The 22,500-nt window shown below is 42.6% G+C and overlaps 1 protein-coding gene across 2 annotated transcripts in view; it reads right to left on the bottom strand.

Moving 5' to 3' along the window:
* Positions 1-22,127, bottom strand: part of LOC143293580 (RYamide receptor-like) — an 86,991-nt gene extending 64,864 nt beyond the window's left edge. Inside the window, exon 1 of one of the 2 annotated variants that reach the window (XM_076604646.1) lies at positions 22,064-22,127. The gene's annotated coding sequence lies outside the window, so the exon portion shown is untranslated. The remainder of the gene's footprint in view (positions 1-22,063) is intronic. The other variant, XM_076604637.1, reaches the window with a different exon arrangement.
* Positions 22,128-22,500: the final 373 nt, after the last annotated feature.

Raw genomic sequence — 22,500 nt, 5'->3', positions numbered from 1 at the left:
ATCTCCTTTCTCTCTCTCTCTCTCCCACTCTCTCTCTCTCTCCCTCTCTCTCTGAGGCATCCCAGCTGAGAGCCGATGGCTGGTTCTGCTTGGACTGCACATGCTTAATTACAACAGTGCTGAACTGACAGAATTTTAATTCGTATTGTAGGCCAACGAAGGAAAGGACTGCCGCATTTCCACTGCACTCTGACTGACCACCCTTTTCCTCATGCCACGTTCACAAAGAACGAGACAAAGAAGGATGAAAGCAAGAACGAACGAAAGAAAGAAAGAAAAAAAAAGAAGAAAAAAAGGGAAGAAGAGCAACAATAAGAACGAAAAGGAAAGAAGAAAAAGGCGGAGAAAGAGGAGGAGGTGGAAGAGAGATGGTCTGGCAAGGACAGGAATTTGTTTTCAACGAAAGCATATTAAACACTTCACATCTCTCTGCACATGCGAACGGAGACGTGTGCGTAATGTGAACCGAGCTGAGGAAACGTTATTAACTGCATTCATGTTTGGAAATTTTCCCAGCTGAAAAGAAATAATTAACATACCGGGCTGTTGGCGCTATAGCAGATTGATTTTTTTTTTTTATATCCCTTAACAAATTTTATTCCACGGTTAGACCTATACCTGAAGCAGGTATGGTACATTTTGTTTTAAGCTTTAAACGGTTTAAGAGCTCAATATTTACTACCTAAGTAATACAATATATGTCTTTTTTTCATTAAATCTACTTTCAGCATCAAAACACGAATGCACGGTTAGAACCCTATCAGATTATTTGTACAACACATTCAAATTTCGACCTATTGCTGTTTTTTGAGAAAGTGATGGTAGAATGCTGATTGATGTTGAACTGACAATCATGTGTAATGTCTGGGCAGCTGCACCCATCAGGTAGGGCAATGACCTATGCATGATTAAAGTATCCTGTCTGTTTTTCTCTGTTCTTTCAGTAATTTATCTAATGTTTGTCTCATTCCTACTAGATCCTCAGAGGGAAAACCCCATCAGTTCTGTAGATCCACATCGATAACGGCATCAAGCAACAGAGGCAGACTGTTGACCCACCACCGTCTTGGCGTTAATAGTTGGACCCATTTCCGCGCAGTCTTCCTTGACTTGTCAGACCCAGAGAATCAACAAAACGTCTGTGCCGGTGTAACAGCCTCAAACTATCCCCACCCACCACCCCGCCCCCCGGCTAGGTTTTTACCCCGGGGGTATTCTAGGCTAGGCTAGGCGAAAGTAAGTAATTTATGGCTAGTCAAGATCGAACCCCCTCCACCCTTAGTTGGAAACTGCCCCCTGTCTGTTCTGCAGGTTTAGCTATCAAAAGATGAGGGGTGGGGTCATTTCTGACCAATTAAAGTTTACCGTCGAGGGTCATTCCAACCTTGTCTACACAGACCCCAGGGTTACACTGAGTTAGCCAGAGTTTACCCTGGGATAAAAACTTAATGGGGTACGAATAGACTGCTACACCGATCAGTCCTCGTACACCCGGCTGGCAGAGCTCCCATCTTCAGGAAAATGAATCACCAGGTCTGGACCTTGTGGGGTTCTTGTTTGGCTTCCATCATTGAGTGTTGACGCAAGTAGTGTTCCCTTGTGCCCACTCAAGCAAGCTCAGTAAATGAATGCATTCTGGAGCTGCACTTTAACTCCCATCACCTCTTCAAACCCCTTCCCTTGTCTCCTACCCCACGAACATACTTACCCCTTCCCCCTTCTATTCCCCATCGGGAGGGAGTGCTGTCTTTGACGATGGCTTTTTTTGTTTAGTGTGATGTATCAGCATCTCCGGTAATTCAAAGCAGGGGCCTGAACAAGACCATATTACACTAGCTGATATAATTTGTGAAATAACAGGCAGGAACAGTTGCTCATGGTCTTGGACAAAAACAAGTAACTTGCTCGGTTCCCCCAGACAATACTTGTTTTTATTCTCTCTCTCTCTCTCTCTCTCTCTCTCTCTCTGTTCTTAAGTATTTTTGTCTCATTCACCAGATTCTGCGTGGAAAAAAAACTAGATCAAATCTGCGAATCTTCATTAATGATAACGACTACACAAACAGGACTGTTAACACAACTGAGTCTTGGTTTGTCAATTGTCGCTGGCTCTTCCGGGATTTGCTGGGCTGAAGAATGAACAATGCGCCTCTGGACATCCGGCTTGCAGAGCTCCCATCTTCCTGAAAGCGAATCACCAGATCTGGCTTTTGTGGGGTTCTTGTTTGACTTCCATCAATCAGTGTTGACGCGAGTCTTTCCTTGTATCCAATCAAGCAAGTTCAGCAGCTGCTTTGATACATTCTAAATTCGCGCTTTAATGATGCATTCTAAATTCGCGTTTTAACATTCATTACCAACCCCCCGCACATACCTATCCCTCCCTTCTTCATTCCCCATTGGAAGGCATTGCCGTCTTTGATTATTACCATATTTGAGTGGATGCCTTCCTATATTTAGTAATTCAAACCTTTGACTGCTGCTGACAGGCATGCTCGACAGTGAAGGGCTGTTACCCTCACGGTAAAAAAGAGAGAAAGTCAGTCACATTCCTTTATTTGAATCTCTCCCTCTTGATGTAATATTACCTTTTGATCAGGTTCATCGTTAAAGAGTAAAGAAATCTTGTAGGATCTTCTGTTATAAGCTGGTGCCTCACTGATAATTTGAACAGGGTTCAGCAGTCAAGGGGGGTAACTTCGTCTGGTCACCTTTCCCTTCTTCGTGGTATCTGTGCAAAATATATATGGAACATAGAAATATGATGGAAGAGTTGATCACCCGCGTCTTACCCCCTCCGCTTTAATCTGTAATTTTGTTTAGGGGGAAGGGGGGTGGGGTGGGGTGGGGGTGGGGGGGGGTCATGACATCATTGCACCCATAACTGCATCGCCCAAATGAGTTAACCACTTCCTCGTCAAGAATTAAACCAATGACCCTGGCTGTGTGAAGATGCAAAGCGGTGGCCTAGTGATAACGCATCCGACTAAGAAGTGAATGCACTCAGGTTCCAGTCCCATATACGGACCCAAATTACCCCCTCCATTACTGGGCCTTTAATGGAGGTCTGGGTGCTAGTCATTCGGATGTGACGAAAAAACTAAGTCCTGTTTGCAGTTTAGACGTATATAATTGAAATACGTGTAAGCTGTCACAAAACTTCTTTCAAAACACTCACCCAGATGCGAAACGACGAAAGCCAATGCAAGCATTCATTGACGCACTTGAAACAAACACCTGAAAGAAGAAATCCTGGTGATACAGAGACTCGGGAGATATATCTATGCCTCTCAACCAGCAGCCATACAACTGGCCTGCACGCTGTGCTTGCATGTTTGTTCAGAGAATCGTTAAACAAAGAAAGCGAGGGAAAGCTGTCCCCCTTTTTTTTTTTTTTTGGGGGGGGGGGGGGGGGGGGGGGGTAACACCAGTTTTGCATGCTTCTTATTCAGTGCCAGGGTGAGACTGACAGAACTGCTTGGTCAGGTTCCATACGTTGATGAGGCACGTACAACGTGGTGTTTTAGGGGTGAAGATCGAACAAGGCACGATCAAAGTAGAGGCAGACGCTATAATGATGATAATAAAAAAGGTAAACACCACATGTAAGAGGGATATGATGGCTATTTTTCTCTCTCGCTTATCTAAGCAGATGTGCCGTAGCGTATATGGATTAGTCCGCACGTTTTGACGCCTTTAAAGTAGGGTCTCAAGGCCGAGGCTGCGATTTGGGTCATTTGGCTGCGAAGGTCAGGCATATGTTCCGTTTTTTTTTCAGAGCAGATGTGGTGTAGGGCATATGGATCATTCCACTTGCTTTGACACCTCCTTCAAATTGAAACCGAAGCCTCCATGAAACTGAAACAGAAACTGGTGAAACCACCGTCATTGAAAAAACAAAAACAAAAACAGAAAAAATGCTCACAAGACTCACACTGTTAACACGACTCTATGAATGCTAGTCAACACTAAAGCATGTCCATATCCACGGTAGCTGTGACCAAACTAACTTTGCGTGCGTATAAAGTTGTCGCGTAATCGTAATTTACAAGATGATCCCCTGGGATGATGGGATGAAAGAAGAGGATCGGATTACAAATCTCCTCACAGCATGTAAAATTACTCACAACAAGGTGAACAAGAACCAAACTAGCCCACATGTATGGCACGCAACGGAAACAACAGACAAGAAATAATACTGGCAGTGACGACTTTGCCCCCACCCCCCAACCCCCACAACACACACACGCACACAGACACAGACACAGACCACACACACACACACACACACACACACACCAGGAGAGAGCAGCCCGAATTTCACACAGAGACATTCCATGTTGCCAAGCCGACCGCAAATTGTGCGGGTGTCAGGGTGTGTCACATGGAGACATCAGTTGTGACAAGAACGTAAAATGGGTCACAAAACATGCTGTCTTCAAGATAAGGACAGAAAGAACAATGCCGCATTGGAGCAACATCCTGCCGATAAGGACTGGTTTAGCATCATGGTTCCGTCTGAGCGGAGCCTTTTGTTGTCATTTTTGACTCACTTGTTGTAAACAAAGTGAGTCTATGTTTTAACCCGGTGTTCAGTTGTCTCTCTCTGTGTGCGTGTGTGTGTGTGTGTGTGTGCGTGTGTGTCTGTGTGTCCGTGGTAAACTTTAACATTGACATTTTCTCTGCAAATACTTTGTCAGTTGACACCAAATTGGGCATAAAAATAGGAAAAAATTCAGTTCTTTCCAGTCATCTTGTTTAAAACAATATTGCACCTCTGGGATGGGCACAAAAAAATAAAAAATGAAGCCTAATTATATGCAAACTGCATTTACTGTTATATTTATATTTTTTGTATTCTCTAAACTTGGCACTTTGATCTGATATTCTGACCCAACAACAAGAGCAGTCATTATTATCATTTTTTGTTCAAACAGGAACTTCTTTTGCTAAGCATGGAAGTTATATTTATTTTGCAAACGTTTTGGTGTAGATAGTAAAAAAGGGAAATTACTCTGTAATTAATGCTAGGGGAGTTAATTTGCTTTAAACTCATCTTTTTCATCTTAAACATTATATAAAAAGCTTGGATTTTTTAAAAAGTGTATCACAAGTGAGTCTCGAAGGCCTTAACCCTTGCCTCTCTTGTTTTGTATTGTATTGTATTGTATTTTGTTGTCATTTTTGTAATGTATTGTATTGTAATGTATTACTTTCTGTCAGAACAAATTTATCTGTGTGAAATTTCAAGGGAGGACGTGTCACCACAGTACAGGACCACCTCTGTTTTCTTTTATTGTCTGCAAGTGTATCTCTTTACGTATCATAGTGCGTTTTTCTTCAGAATCCTACCAAGGACAACCCATTAGCCGCCGTGGGTTCTTCCACGTGAGCTAAGTACATGCTGCAACACGGGATCTCTGTTTATCGTCTCAACCGAAAGACTAGCGTCCAGACCACCACTCAAGGTCTAGTGGAGGATAGGGAAATTCTGCAGTATGGGATTTGATCCCATGCCCTCAGATTCTCTCGCTTCCCAGATAGACACGTTACCACTAGGCCCCCACTCCACTCTCACATGTTCTTGATGTGACCAAGCACGCTATGCTTGCTCCAACACTATTCACGCACAAGCCAGAGCAGACGACGTTTTCCGTCCTAACCCTTGCACAGAATATGTGACGTCACTCTGCTTACATCATTTTGTCCTGGCCAGACCACCTGCTAACTGCTCGACCAGTGTCGCGTCGCGATACGTCATTGGCTGAGAGCAAACTTGGGTTTCTGTTCCACAGTAATCAATTAATAACTCTCTTGTCAGATCAGTAAACTACTAGTATTATATACTGGCAGACTCGTCTTAATTCCATCTTTAAATCTATTCCATTTATGTTCGCCTACGTTAAACTGATCTAACGCAGTTTGTAATTTTCAGTGATGAGCTCGTTAAAACTGACCCTGTTCAGGTGACGTAAATTAAGATTATAAATTTATCTTAAATAACCAACACTTCATTTTATACTCATGATAAAGTAGGTGTTGAGCTCTTTCTTTTGCAACTTATCCGACGTAAATCGGTTCAGGAATCATTTAGAAATCTATCACTGAACACCTTTAAACAAACACAATTGTCATCGGATTCTCCGTGATTAGTGACGATCTGCTTGCAAGCACACGTGACGCACTTTGCGGTCCGCTAAACTTGCATAAATTGGCACAGTGAATGATGAGTGGTCATTTCATACCTGGTCAGTCATCTGACCAGAGCCTGCTCTCTCTCTCTTGCTGTGTAGCGGGCAGTGTGTCGTGTGTGTCCCCACAACAGCTGACACCTCGCTACGTATGGCTGCACTGTCTTCTCTTAGACTAGTTCTCTTCTAGTCTTCTTCTTCTCTTTTTGTCTTCTTCTTAGTTCTCCTAGATATCTTCTTCTCTTAGTTTTTCTCCATGTAACTATTGTAAATAAACCAATAGAAAACCCCATTTGTGACTGGCCTCTATATGTTCCTGGCCTGTGCGTGGGATCTTGTCTATCCTTTCATTCAATCAATCATTTAGTTAAGTCTTTTGTGCCGTACCCTTCAGTAACCACTCGGTACACGGCCACAAAAGTGGCGTCGCCGACAGGATTTTGATCCTTTAGAATATTCTTACGACAGGATAAAGATCCATCACAAGATTGATCCAAAATTATTCCCTTTAAGGTTTCAATTCTTTTATCCAAATTCAATCCATCCCAAAACCACAGCCCTTTACCACCAAGTGTACCTTGTTACAACTTGGCGCTGTGAGCATAGGATGTGCTAATTCTTTTAATATCTCTTAATAAATCACAGCTCCTAGCCAAGCTAATCTCTATCACATACTTGGCGCTGTGAGCTAGGATCGTACAGGGACAAGAGGTTGTACTAACAGTCACATAGGGATAATCTAACATAGGAGAAGAGAGAAGACAGTGCAGCAGGTACGTCAAGTCCACAACAAGAAACGTCGCCCACATCAAGATGGCCTCAACTGACTTCCTGCCCAAACTCCCGACGCTATCCGGTGAGGAAGGCAGCAGTGAGGTCGACGACTTCATCAGTGAGGCCAGACTGATTCTCCAGCTACAGCCCCTGGATGACGCAACAGCCTCTCTCTGGCTGATATCAGCCCTTGCAGGCCGATGTCGCCAGCAGATCGTCAGGCTGCCAGCGACTGACGTGGACACCCCAGCCAAGATCCTTGCGGTTCTTGATGAGAACTGGGGAGATCAGCGAGATGCCACAGAGCTTGCCACCACCTTCTTCAACAGGCAGCAGCAGCCCAAGGAGACGGTGACCAACTACGCATCACATCTTCGGTACCTGTGGACCAAGGTCAACAGGGCTGAAGATGGGGTGATGCAGGTGCCAGTGACCATCCTCCGTGACGCTTTCGCCAGAGGCCTTCAGCCAGCTGCACTCAGGCGCGATGTCAGGCGCTTCATCCGCGACCACCCTGACACCACCTTCGAGGCAACAAAGAAGGAGGCCCTGCGATGGCTGCGGGAGGACAGCCACACCTACAACACCTGCCCCGGCGTAGACAACACCACTGTTGTCCGCCTGGAAGCTCAGCTGGCCACACTCGCAGCTGAGAACGCCAGCCTGCGACGTCAGCTGCAGTCACCCATGCCAGCACACAGCCCACTTCCTCCACAACCAGCACTTCATCCTCAACGCTGTGCTGCTGAGCACACCCCAGACCCCTCGCACTGTGTCTGGTGTGAGAGGTCTGGCCACACAGAGCACCAGTGTCGCCACAAGCGATGCTACCAGGCCAGGCGACAGAATGCTGACCACCAGCCTGCAGCTCCAGCCCACAACCAGTGTGTCACTGACACACACACTGGGCAACCTGGACCAACGCCAACTGCACCAGCTCCAAACCAGCGACGCAGGAGACGCAGACGACGGAGGCGCCACAGCACCACACCTGATGCTGTCGTCCCACACTTGTCCCCACCTGTCATCAGCCCCGCACTGCAGAGGTCCAGCCAACAACCACCCTCTGTCAAGCCTACAGACCCGGTCCCACTGCACCACCAGGGCGACAAAGTGTCTGACACAGACACTGATACCGATAGTGACAGTGGTATGTGGCTGACCAGGCCCATGCCAAGACCCAGGACACCAACCCAGCGAGCTGCACCAGAGCCGCCTCCACTACCACCAGATCCTGCACCAAGGCGATCCACACGACAGGCAACCAGGACTCCACTAACAGTGTTTTGAGACTGGTCAAACTAATTTTCTTTTGCAGCAGAGACAGTCGTGATGCATTATTCATGTTTTATCAGTTTTTTAATTATTCTGTTCTTACCTTCTTGCCTTTCCTATGACCTATCATTGTCATATGGCCTATGCAATGCTTTATGTTTTCATGTCTATGAACATGCTCACATAATTCATGTTTATAATCTATGCTTTTATACATGTATGCCTGTTTATATGTGTGTCTGACAGTGATATGATAGATAGACTGATAGGCACATAAATGAATGCTTTCCATCTTCATAGTGTATTTACCAAATTGGGACCCCTTCTCAAAATCAAACTGTTCAAAGTTAAGTTAGGATGCATTCGACTAAGTCCAAACTCTTAACTTAACCTGGCTAAAGCCATTTTGAATATAGAAGTAGGGTATTGTTCCTAAGAATGTTGCAGTCATTTCACATTCGCTTAGCTATCATTTATCAGCAAAATTATCTCCCTTACCTGCCCAATAATTCTTGTTTGATGCTCAGGTAAGTCTCCTCACAAGAATTACTTTAAATTAACCATCGCGGACGATGGTTTTCAAAAGATGGGGGGAGGTGTGACCAAGCGCGCTATGCTTGCTCCAACACTATTCACGCACAAGCCAGAGCAGACGACGTTTTCCGTCCTAACCCTTGCACAGAATATGTGACGTCACTCTGCTTACATCATTTTGTCCTGGCCAGACCACCTGCTAACTGCTCGACCAGTGTCGCGTCGCGATACGTCATTGGCTGAGAGCAAACTTGTGTTTCTGTTCCACAGTAATTAATTAATAACTCTCTTGTCAGATCAGTAAACTACTAGTATTATATACTGGCAGACTCGTCTTAATTCCATCTTTAAATCTATTCCATTTATGTTCGCCTACGTTAAACTGATCTAACGCAGTTTGTAATTTTCAGTGATGAGCTCGTTAAAACTGACCCTGTTCAGGTGACGTAAATTAAGATTATAAATTTATCTTAAATAACCAACACTTCATTTTATACTCATGATAAAGTAGGTGTTGAGCTCTTTCTTTTGCAACTTATCCGACGTAAATCGGTTCAGGAATCATTTAGAAATCTATCACTGAACACCTTTAAACAAACACAATTGTCATCGGATTCTCCGTGATTAGTGACGATCTGCTTGCAAGCACACGTGACGCACTTTGCGGTCCGCTAAACTTGCATAAATTGGCACAGTGAATGATGAGTGGTCATTTCATACCTGGTCAGTCATCTGACCAGAGCCTGCTCTCTCTCTCTTGCTGTGTAGCGGGCAGTGTGTCGTGTGTGTCCCCACAACAGCTGACACCTCGCTACGTATGGCTGCACTGTCTTCTCTTAGACTAGTTCTCTTCTAGTCTTCTTCTTCTCTTTTTGTCTTCTTCTTAGTTCTCCTAGATATCTTCTTCTCTTAGTTTTTCTCCATGTAACTATTGTAAATAAACCAATAGAAAACCCCATTTGTGACTGGCCTCTATATGTTCCTGGCCTGTGCGTGGGATCTTGTCTATCCTTTCATTCAATCAATCATTTAGTTAAGTCTTTTGTGCCGTACCCTTCAGTAACCACTCGGTACACGGCTACATTGAAAATAAGGAAAGAAAACAATTGATATAGGAGTGTGGGTAGAACTAAACCTGACCCCTGGAGAGATTCTTTTTTTTCATGCCTGTGCCAGATATAGGGGATAAGCATTAGGAGCCGTGAAAGACACCAGGGCTCACAAAGTCTCACTAAAAGGGACACGGACTTCTTTCTGCAAAGAACAAGAACCTTTGCTCGCACAAGGACAGTGTTCAGCAACATTAAAGCAGGTGAGCATACAATTTGTCGGATGTGCTTTTGTACGAAGAAATCTTTTCCATTCTATGTGCAGTTTGTGTGTGTATGGAAATAACAACACAATTCAGAGCAATCGTGAAAGCGGAAACACGAAGGAGAGTCTGTATCTGCACGCAAAAAAAGCAATAACAGAAATGTAGGAAAACGCACGCGCATACACACACACACACACACACACACACACACACACACACACACACACACACACACACACACACTCAACACAACACAGGCAAACACAGGAACAGAAGCACTTAATTTGTAGCACGATATATCCAAACTATACTTCATTACGAACCCCCCACCCACAACAAAAAACAGCGTCCCAGTGGAGTTTTTTTTTTTTCGTGTTCATGATATATGCATTTGCATTTCCATAACTAACCTTGCATAGTTTACATTAATAACTTGCTTTAGAATGAAAAAGCTAAACTATCAACACTGGAATAAAAGGCCACCAACAAACACCAGCATCTTCTTCTTCCTCCATCGTAATTACTGGGCACTGAATTTGTGTGTGACGTAAACCTCGAGAAAGCCGAATACCCAACTCTCTCTCCCTTCCCCCTTCCTCTCTCTCCCTTTTACACACACACACACACACACACACACACACACACACACACACGCACACACACACACACACACACACACACACACACACACACACACACACACACACACACACACACACAAGAACGCGCTCACGCATACGCGCGCGCACACGCACGCAATACAAGAAAGCAAATTGGGGGTGAGCAGGGGAAATGAGAGGCACCAATTCAACAGGAGGAAAAAAAGCTGTTTGTCGCCTGTGTGACAGAAGCAATACTTTATTGAGAAAAATGGTGTGTGTCTTGTTTCTTTCTCAGAGAACGAGGGGGAGGGGGTGAATGCAAATGTTATTCTAACAATAGAATTATTGCTTTTTTCATCCCTTACAAACACAAAGCTAATGAAAAGCGGGGTTTTATTCACACACACACACACACACTTCAGTGTCCCCCTCCCCCTCTCTCTGCCTCTGTCTCTAACCTCCTCCCTTTCTCTCTCTCTCTCTGTATGTGTGATTGTGTGGGGGGTGCAGGTGAGTTTTTCTCAGGGCCTGAGACAGAGACAGAGACGGACAGAGAGAGACAGAGAGAAACAGATCGAGAGAAAGACCCAGTTTGACAAAGAAAGGCGAGAGATTCAATTACGGCATGTGTCCCCCGTTGAACTGAAACAAAACAGACGCATGTGGTCAGGATAGACCCGATGCAGCACGTTCAACACGAAGGCCCTGCGTGAAGAATTTCATCGGTAACCTCTTTTGTTACCGGTAACGTCTGAAATGTTGGCCAGTTCTCGTTCATTATGTTAAAATCTATTGCGTTTCTCCTGATCCCTACACCACATTCTTAGCGCAAGATCCTTCAAATATAATCATTATGGAGGCAACGATCCCTATTTCGATTTCAATTTGAAGAGAGAAAGGATATAGAGGTGATTATCAAAGAGAAAAGCTCCATCCGTCTTCTAAAAGATGATCACATCGATTTTGTCCGCGTAAAACAATGCAGGTTTGTGGAGCCATGCGACCGCCCTCCAGCCCCCTCCCCCCACAACCCATTTAATCAAAGGAATATAACAAATGAGCTGATTTTTTCTGTTCCACTTATCTAATCAAAGCGAATGTAAAAAGAATGCCTTTCACCAAATAACCTCGAAGAAAAATGTAATGGACAGGACACACCGAGGGGGATCGGGGTGGGGGGTGGGGGGTGTTATTTGTCTTTCTAGTTAGGATCCTTTCCAGGGTTCAAGACAAATGAGTGCATCTGCACAAAAGAAGGAAACAGATAAGATAAACATTCCGCCCGTGTTACCATGCTCTTCCGTTTTGTGAAGGTCTTTGGCAAGGAATGATTGTCGAGAACAGAAATTTGTGTCCATTGTCGACAACATGTAAATTGGTGTCCATTGTCGAGAACATATAAACTGGTTTCCGTTGTCAAGATCCTATCAGTTGGTGTCTATTATCGAGAACATAGAAATTGGTGTCCTTTGTCGAGAACATATAGATTAGTGTCCATGTACCGGGTAAATGTCAAGGAAAGCAATTTTCAACGCCTGAGACATTAGCTTTTGTTCTTTATTTTCATGCCGTGAATTTTACAACAACAACAACAAAAAAAACGTGGTTCCCATAATCATCAACGGTCAATTATCATGAAGCTGATCTGCTTCTCATAAACTTGATCCAGCTATTTCGAGATATCAAAGTAGTGAATACATACAATATATGACTTTAGTGATTCGTTTTAAGTCGAATGAGATTGCAAACAAGCGACACAGGTCTATCTGGCTGCTCAGTCTAGCATTTGAAGAAGATAAAATAAATGAAAATAATTCAAATACTACTACAGAGAAAAGAAGAAAAGGAAACAGAAAAAAATTCAGTTCTGTTTTAAAGAGGCGTCCTGATAACGTACGTTGCACCTGCTTAAAACATGAAGAAAAATAAGAATCATCCACATCCTCATAATCATTCGAGTAAAAACTAATGTCACAAATCATGTGGCCATTCACGCCATGTCTTAGTATGACCTCTGTTTCGATCTCTCTCCGCACCATCCCACCCCCAATCGATATGATAAGTTCCTATCAAAGTCTTCGGTGTTAGCAGATCTATAGCGTAGACTCATAGTATCCTGCGTAGGTTGAATCAGAGGAGGTACAACTGCACACCACAGAAGTGATATAACAGCATCACAAGGTCTCTTGAAACATCGGGTACCCCCTAAAGCGGAGTATGTCTGCCTTCATAGCGGGGTAAAAACGGTCATACACGTAAAAACCCACTCGTGTACATACGAGTGAGCGTGGGAGTTGCAGCCCACGAATGAAGAAGAAGAAGAAACGTCTGGCAACTTGGCGAACTCATGTTTACAGCTCCATATGGACTGTTCGTATTTGGACTGCGACAGACCAGCCAAAATTGATGTGTGTGTGAGAAAGATTCGGAATCAGCGCCCAGCAACACATGGAAACATGTTCAGAAACTGTTATTTTTTATAAGTTCTGCATTGGGATACATTTTAAAGGTAGCAATACGTAAGTAGACACGTAAAAATATATATGAAAAACATGTGTCTGCATTTTACCTGACCACCACACATATATACGTACAGAAAGAGGAAGAACAGAATACGCCAATTAACTCTTCATCGAAGTACTTCACAGCTGCGTGCTTCCAATTTTCAGACCAACTCCGAAATGTCTCAGCTGTAGCTGACATCTCAATTCAATTTAAGTCTGATGGCTTAAAAAAAATGTACATGCGTACATAGTATTCAGTGACAAACGGACAAAGCGACAGACAGACATACAACGAGAACATCACACACCTTCTCTTTAAAAGACATCGTGGAGAAAAAAGTTCTGCGTCTGTTAGGCGACAGACACTAGGGTCTTATTCACTCCATAAGACTCAATAATGACGCATTACTGGGCAGACATACACCGCTGTAGACGTAGCCCCAAGGAAAAACAACGAAGTCTTCATCTTCTTATCACCTTTCAACCGTGAAGCCTGGGGCACTTTTGAATTAATTTGGGGCTTGTGGTGCAGGCTCCAGGACTACATACAAAAGCACAAGTTTACCATTTGGATTCTTAGGCAGATGCCAGTGACATTGCTAATGGGAAAACAAACAAACAACAACGCTGATGAAAGTTAAACATTTCTGAAAACAAGAGTCAGGCCCGCAAATAGCACGTACATCTACGGAAGACAAGTCTTGTATGGAGAGCGACAAATGAAGCCCAGAATGGGCAGATACATGTGTAAGTGTGCAGGAGGTTAGTATAGTTGGTTTACTTGTTCACTGCTCATGTTGATTCGACACGGTTGACTGTCTCAGTCAGAGCAAGTGCCGTTGCAGGCTGCTGATACAGTGTCCACCAGTGACCAGGGTTTGAGGCCCAGTGCCGGGCTGCATGAGGCGATCTTTGCAATACTAAGTTTGCTTAGAGATAAGAAAGTTCCGAAGTATATGGAATTTACTGTGGAGTTAGGAACATTCTTAACGATAAGCAAACTTAGCGCTGCTAGGTAGGCTCATGCAACCCACCCCAGTTTCGGAATGGTGTTGTGTCCCTGGGAAAGGCACTTCAACCCGATGTTCCTCGCTCTTCACATGGCCGTAAAACGTCCATTGGATTTTAACCTTTTTTTTTTCAACCAGTCACAGCATACGCATATATTGCGCACTCTTTCACATCTGACCTGAAAACCCACCTCTTCCCAATATAGCGCCCCTTCCCTGCCTCTTCCTTGTCTTCATTTTCTACAGTTCCAGAGTTATGCATGCGTGTGAATGACTGGTGCGAAAGCGCTTTGATTTGTCTCTGCACAAGATTCGGCGCTATATAATAATAATAATAATAATTATTATTATTATTATTGTTACTGAGCATGATTGTGCTGAGTGTGGTTGGTAAGGCATTGATCATGTTTCATCTATGGCGATAAAAGCCGGTGTGCTGACTAAATAAAAACATACCAGTACATATTTAAATAATTCGTATAATTTACCAGCCAAGAACTTAGACGTTCATTGAAGCTTGTTTTAAAAGTAATTTTGGGCTTTTTAATATCCTTAATACTGCAATGTATGCCCTGAGACGACACGAAAGCACAAGAACCACCATCAGATTTCTTTGACTGTAGCAAGCGATTGGCATTGCCGATAGGATAAAACTGTCGAAAGTTTGACCATGGCTGTCCTGCGGTGGATGAGATTGTGCTTCTGTGCATGTTTGAGGAAGAGCAATAGGTGGATGTCCAGAATGTGCATGGGGATGTACACACATGGATATTGGTTAAGGTCAGACACATTCTGTTTGTCCACGTTCGCTTAAACTTTAGCCAGAAGTAATGAACACATGTGACTATTTCACTTATACAGTATCTTTATCAACATTTATCATTATTATTATTATTATTAATGGTCTCAGCTGCATGCACGTCCACGGAGCACTTTGTTCCCCCCACCCCCCTTCTCTGTTTTGTCATTACTCACTGTTGCTCCTAAAGAAATTAACTTTGTGTAGACTGCTATGTATGAAAAACTTTGTCCTCTTTTAGAGCTATATTTTGATTTCTTCTCAACACAAATGTAAAATGGATGGTCGAAATTATGTAGATTCTTTATCAACTGATTAAAAAAAAAAGTATGTTTTGAATAGTCGTTTCATCTGTTTAAAAACTGTTTGTTGCGTTTGTACCCCCATGTCATTAGGGCTGATAAGCTATTGACATTAAAAGAATTCTAAGTTCTGAGTTCTTGAGGGCTGGATGTAAAAATAAGCAGCTGTGCTTACTCCACTACCCTCGTGAAATGCAAATTCGTTTCGTGTGGTTTCTCTCTATTTTGTGCAACACATGGGACCTTTTTCATTGGCCGGAGAAGAAAAACGGGAGTGGGACACACACTCACCCTCGTCCTCCCTTCTTCACATTTTTTCCGTCTGCCTGCCTATGAACCACAATTGCTTACATTTGTCTGGGATTTTTAAAAAAAATCTTCATTTATTTGCATGTCATACGTTCTCTACTTGGCAACTGTAAACTTAATACACATGGAAGTCAGTAAGAACCTTTAGTCTGTTCTTTCTTGTGGATGTTAAACATTAACCTGTTTAAAAAAAAAAGTGCTCGTAAGTTTTCTGATATGAACGATGTTGTGTCTCTTCAGTTTAACGCTGCGTTATCCTTGTACATTGTACATGTATTGAGTATAACATGTATATGTGTATATGTTTGTGTGTCTCTTAGAACAATGGCAGATGATTATGTAAGTCGGTCAAAGTGCTAATATCTCCACCGATGGTAAATAAAGATTCATTCATTCATTCATTCTGGCTGATGTGGGGGGTGTTTACTGGAACTTTTTTTGCGAATGAAAACTGAACGCAAACAGAAGATCCAGAGGAGCGGGAACTGGTCGCCCCACCAGCAATCAAGGCGTGGACCGCCTCCAGCCAGACACACAACAAGTGGCGGCAGCAGCCAACTCTGTGGAGATGGTGACAAAACTTGCCTCCTTCATCGGGAAGTTCAGCAGACTATTTTATATACTTTTCTTCTTCTTCTTCTTCTTCTTCTTCTTCTTCTTCTTCTTCTTCTTCTCCGCCTCCTCCTTCTTCTTCTATATTTGTTTTGGTAAACACCTTTGGGTTGAAATCAAGATCAGTAAATGTCAGTTGGTGCTTTGCGGCCACATACCAGCAGAAGAAGCAGAAGGAGTTGGAGGAGGAGGAGGAGCAGAAGAAGAAGAAGAAGAAGAAGATGATGATGCAGAAGAAGGAGGAGGAGGAGGAGGAGAAGGAGGAGGAGGAGCAGAAGAAGCAGATGGAGAAGACGAAGGAGAAGAAGAAACAGAAGAAGAAGGAAGAGAAGAAGGAAGAGGAGGAGAACGACATTATCAAAGGGAATCAGAGATGAGGCAGGACGAAGAGAAGGAAGAACCACATTTCGTCTGAGGAAAATGCACACCGCGTGTACTCACACACACGCGCGCACAGACACACGCGCGCGCGAAAGAGAGAGAGAGAGAGAGAGAGAGAGAGAGAGATGAAAAATAATAGAATATATATATATATATATATATATATATATATATATAAATGTACACATTTTACAAAGACGAGCGAACGAGTATTTGCACTAACGGTTCATAATCATAATTATTTCCACCTCAACTCGAGGCGTAAATGTCACCATACCAACTGTGGCAGACTTGGCTTACAAATATTGTTTGGAAACCGATACAACGCAAGCGCTGAATACAGATCTGAAACAAGGACAGTGGAGACAGACCACGCAAAGAGCCTGTACAAACACAAGCCATACAGACCATCGGATCGCAGAGACTGTGGAAATATCAGGCCTGTATCCACAGAACCATTGAGACGGATATAACCGTGTTGACACAGCACTGGTTAGGGACCTATTCCAAGACCTTGAATAGTGCTGATATTTCGATTGAGAAAATAGCGCAAGGTTCCTTGTGCGGCACACGTAAAGAACCCCAAGGCAGCTAAACGATTTGAACATTTGTGGCCACATTTTGTTTAATACGTGAATAACATTATGGAGGAAAAATGGCTCACTGTTTTCAATGCAGCTTTGCTCAATAGGCAAATGAATTAAATATTGAATGAAAATGATAAGTTATTGATTGGAAATGATGATAAGTCATTGACTCCGAATCGTTAAATTAGGAATATAGTTTAGCTCTGTGTGTGTGTGTGTGTGTGTGTGTGTGTGTGTGTGTGTGTGTGTGTGTGTGTGTGTGCGTGTGTGTGGTGGAAACGTTTGAAGTAATGCATTGTTATAGTTCGTTGTGTTTGCTCACTTAGGTTGACCAACCTGCGTGTTTTAATGGATGATTTTCTTTATATTGGAACTATTGTGTTGCAATGCGCTTAGAGCAAATTCATTTGATGAGGCCCTATATAGATAACCATATTATTGTATTTAGTATTATCATTACTATTTTTACTATCAGTTACATTACATTGCTACCCATTTGCATGTAGATTTGAAATATTGACAAGAAAAACAAAATCAGAAAGTCAGTACACGCAACGTCCTAGGAACACACCTTATTAAGCTTGCATTCGGATAAATAAAAGAAAAGAGACAGTGATGAACATTATGTCTTTTCACTTGGATAGTGAATGCTCGTTTTGACCAGGACTGAAACAGAAATGTAGATTGCCAAAAGATGACAGAATGATAATATGACACAACTGTACATATTATCTTTGGCTTGGGGTTATGTACCTTGTGTGTGGAAAGAGTTACGACTATTTACTATTTGTTAATTATCTTTGTAAAGAAAAAAAAAGGTAAAGCCAAAGGTCCAAACCCCAGCAGTGATACGCTTTTAGCCCTCGTGAGCACTTGAATATGCATCACTTACAGGCTCAGCATGGTGGTGTACTGGCTACTGAATGAGAATGAAAGTGCTGAATGAGAGAGGTTGGGTACCTGGAGTCAGAGATCAGGGATATAATAATAACACTAATAATAATAATGGTATTTATATAGCGCTGAATCTTGTGCAGAGACAAATCAAAGCGCTTTCGCACCAGTCATTCACACGCATGCATAACTCTAAAACTGGAGAAACTAAAGACAAGGAAGGGCAGGCAAGGGAGGCTATTTTGGGAAGAGGTGGGTTTTAAGGCCAGACTTGAAAGAGCTGAGTGTGGAGACTTGACGAAGCGAAAGAGGAAGTTCATTCAATGATGTACATATATATGATTACTTTGGTATATTATTTGCGTATCCTGTTTATGTCTTGCGAGAGAGAGAGAGAGAGAGAGAGAGAGAGAGAGAGAGAGTAGATGTCAATGAAATTAAAAGTGGAGTGAATGGAGGAATGTCACTCACTACCTGTCCGCCTGTTTGCCTGCTCGTGTGCCTCTCTCTCTATCTCCTACCTCTCTCTCCCTCTCACTCTCTCTCTCTCTCTCACTCTCTCTCTCTCCTGCCCCTCTCTTTCTTTCTTTCTTTCTTTTTCTCTGTCCCTCTCGGTCAGTTTGTCGGTCTCTTCCTATCTTTTCATCTCTCTATGCGTGCATTGTGCAAGTGTGTGTGTGTGTGTGTGTGTGTGTGTGTGTGTGTGTGTGTGTGGGTGTGCGCGCGCGCGCCACAAATATATTTTTCTTATATGTTTTTTTTCTTTTTTTTATATATTCTGTCTGCAAGTGTATGTGATATACTATCAAAGTCGACTTTCTCCAACACGAATTTTTGCCAGGGACAACACTTTCATTGCTCCGTGGATTCTATCTAATGAATGCACATGGGATCTGGTTTTATCGTCTCTTCCGAAATACTAGCACCCATAGCCTAGACCACCACTCAAGGTCGAGTGGAAGGTGTAGGGTTGGTGGTGAAAATCCTGGTCAATATATGGGACACGAACATTCGATTCCTAGTCGTCAGCATTACCACCAGGCCACCGATCTGAACCAACTCACTCTCCAAATTACAGCAAATGTCTGTGTTGTTCTCTAGATATTTTGGGAATAGGTATTCTTGCTTTGTTTCATTACCTCTGAATTTTTTTTCCAAAGGTGCATGATGAACAAAGAAAAGAAATGCGCAGTATGTATATATATATATATATATATATATATATATATATATATATATATATATATACATACATACATATACTGCCCTTGCCTGAAGAAGCTGTTTATGCAGCGACCATTTGCTGCTTTTCAAATTACAAGTTTTAAAGACATGCCAAGTCTACTGTTTTTAATATTTTCATATTTAACCAGTCTCGGTGTTTATCTCAGTGCTTTCTGCGAGGAGTGGAGCCCAAGACACCAAGACAGTGTGAACTCCTTGTATATGTATGTATATATATTCCTTGTGACCCCGGTACACTTGGTAATAAAGACATATTCTCTTCTCTTCTCTCTCTCTCTCTCTCTCTCTCTCTCTATATATATATATATATATATGTATATATACATATATATTGAGAGAGATATAACAAGAACAAGAACAAAAATTTTAATCTCCAGGCAGAGAGAGAGAGAGAGAGAGAGAGAGAGAGAGAGAGAGAGAGAGAGAGAGAGAGAGAACATATATAAAAAGATATCCAAATTATTCGGAAAGAGTATTTCCCCTGGACGAAAGACTCCATTACGAACGGAAGAGACATTTTCCCTGGATAGTTAAATAAGATAAAATGACTGTTTATAGTCCTGTTAAGTATGACATAAAAGTTTCTTCTCGCCCATTTTCCGGAATCACATGGGTTTTTTTTCTTGTGTGTGTGTGTGTGTGTGTGTGTGTGTGTGTGTGTGTGTGTGTGTGTGTGTGTGTGTGTGTGTCTCTCTCTCTCTGTCTCTATGTTTGCCTGTCTGTGTGCCTGTCTGTCAATGTTTGGAGAGGCAATGGGCATGAGGGGGGTGGGGGTGGGGTGGGTTGGGAATGGGTTTAGATGGATGCGTAGCACATATGGGCGTGCACACGTCTGCGTGCTAATATAAGCACTTCCATAATACACGCGCACGTGCGAGAGATATTATATATATATATATATATATATATATATATATATATACTCACACAGACAGCAGACTGTCAGAGTACAATCAGAGCAGTCACCATGAAAGGAGGTTAATGATTCGTCTGGGTTGATATTTTTGTTACAAAATCCAACCAAACTGTGAGATCTGTCTAGGAAACTAGACTTGCTTACAACAGTATCATATTGAGAAAATGTTCTTCAAGGTTAATGCCAAACACGTTTTATTTAATTTTGTTTTTCAAGATGAGTGGAAAACATAGGCCTATACAGTTTCAAGGTGATTGTCAAATGCAAACCCTTTCAAAGTGAAGGCAAACGAAAATGATTTCAAAATGAAATTAAAACGCTCATTATTTTAAAGTTATTTAGCGCAATGAAATCAGTGATATAAAATTGGCTTTTGAAGGCAACATTTCTCGACCTGAATCATGAATAAACAATCCAGGTTTTACAGCCATGAAAAAAATCTAGGTTTTACAGCAATAGAACAATCCAACAATCCAGGTTTTACAGCCATGAAACAATCCAGGTTTTACAGCCATGGAACAATCTAGGTTTTACAGCAACACAAGAATCCAGGTTTTACAACCTTGAATCAATCCAGGTTTCACAGCCATGAAAAAAATCTAGGTTTTACAGCAATAGAACAATCCAACAATCCAGGCATTACAACCATGAATCAATCCAGGTTTTACAGCCATGGAACAATCCAGGCATTACAGCCATGGAACAATCCAGGTTTTACAGCCATGAAACAAACAATCCAGGTATTACAGCCATGGAACAAACAATCCAGGCATTACAGCCATGGAACAATCCAGGCATTACAGCCATTAAACAATCCAGGCATTACAGCCATGAAACAATCCAGGTTTTACAGCCATGGAACAATCCATCCAGGTTTTACAGCCAAATCCAGGTCTTACAGCCATGGAACAATCCAGGTTTTACAGCAACACAAGAATCCAGGTTTTACAACCTTGAATCAATCCAGGTTTCACAGCCATGAAAAAAAAGGTTTTACAGCAATAGAACAATCCAACAATCCAGGCATTACAGCCATGGAACAATCCAGGTTTTACAGCCATGGAACAATCCAGGCATTACAGCCATTAAACAAACAATCCAGGCAGTACAGCCATGGAACAAACAATCCAGGCATTACAGCCATGAAACAATCCAGGTTTTACAGCCATGGAACAATCCAGGTTTTACAGCAATACAAGAATCCAGGTTTTACAACCTTGAATCAATCCAGGTTTCACAGCCATGAAAACAAATCTAGGTTTTACAGCAATAGAACAATCCAACAATCCAGGCATTACAGCCATGAAACAATCCAGGCATTACAGCCATGGACACAATCCAGGCATTACAGCCATGGAACAATCCAGGCATTACAGCCATGGAACAAACAATCTAGGTTTTACAGCCATGAAATAATCCAGGTTTTACAGCCATGACACAATCCAGGCATTACAGCCATGGAACAAACAATCCAGGTTTTACAGCCATGAAATAATCCAGGTTTTACAGCCATGACACAATCCAGGCATTACAGCAATGGAACAATCCAGGTTTTACAGCAATGGAACAATGCAGGTTTTACCGCCATGGAACAATCCAGCGTTTAAAGCCATGCAATAATCCAGATTTTGAGGTCACAGAGAAAGTCAGGATAAAAGTGAAACCATCACGTGAACTCCTATATAGGAACAGATATGCACGCACGCGCTCGAGCAAGTGCACACACACACACACACACACACACACACACACACACACACACACATGAATACAAACTCTAACTAATGAATCAAGATGAAGCGAATATCCTCACCTCATCGCTAATCCACACAAAACAGTACGTTCAAGCTTAGCAAACAGTCTCCAAAACAAACAAAATCCTCAACTAGGAACATCACTCGCGCCAACAGAACATATAAGTGAACAATGAATTACCCAACATTCGGCACACACACACACACACACACACACACAGAGTGGCGGGTATCACACTCCCACAAAACGTCTCACCTTTATTTTTACGACTGTCCCGAGATTAAAACTAAAAATCTCCTTCGCTGCACTTCCACCACTACCACCACCACTAAGAAGAAGAAGAAGAAGAAAACAGAGGTAAGTAGTACACACCTGGAGACACACAACCACAGCCTCAAGAGTCATCATAAAACTGTCCATCTTCCTCACGTTGTCTCCAACTGAAGGAAAGAAGAGGGTGTGCTGGGAGGGGGGGGGGGGGGTCGTAGCGGGCTC

The sequence above is a fragment of the Babylonia areolata genome, chromosome 1 (assembly GCF_041734735.1).
Source record: "Babylonia areolata isolate BAREFJ2019XMU chromosome 1, ASM4173473v1, whole genome shotgun sequence".
Classification (NCBI taxonomy): domain Eukaryota; kingdom Metazoa; phylum Mollusca; class Gastropoda; order Neogastropoda; family Buccinidae; genus Babylonia; species Babylonia areolata.
Note: the sequence above shows the minus strand (reverse complement) of the source record. Positions and strands in the feature narration are given on the sequence as shown.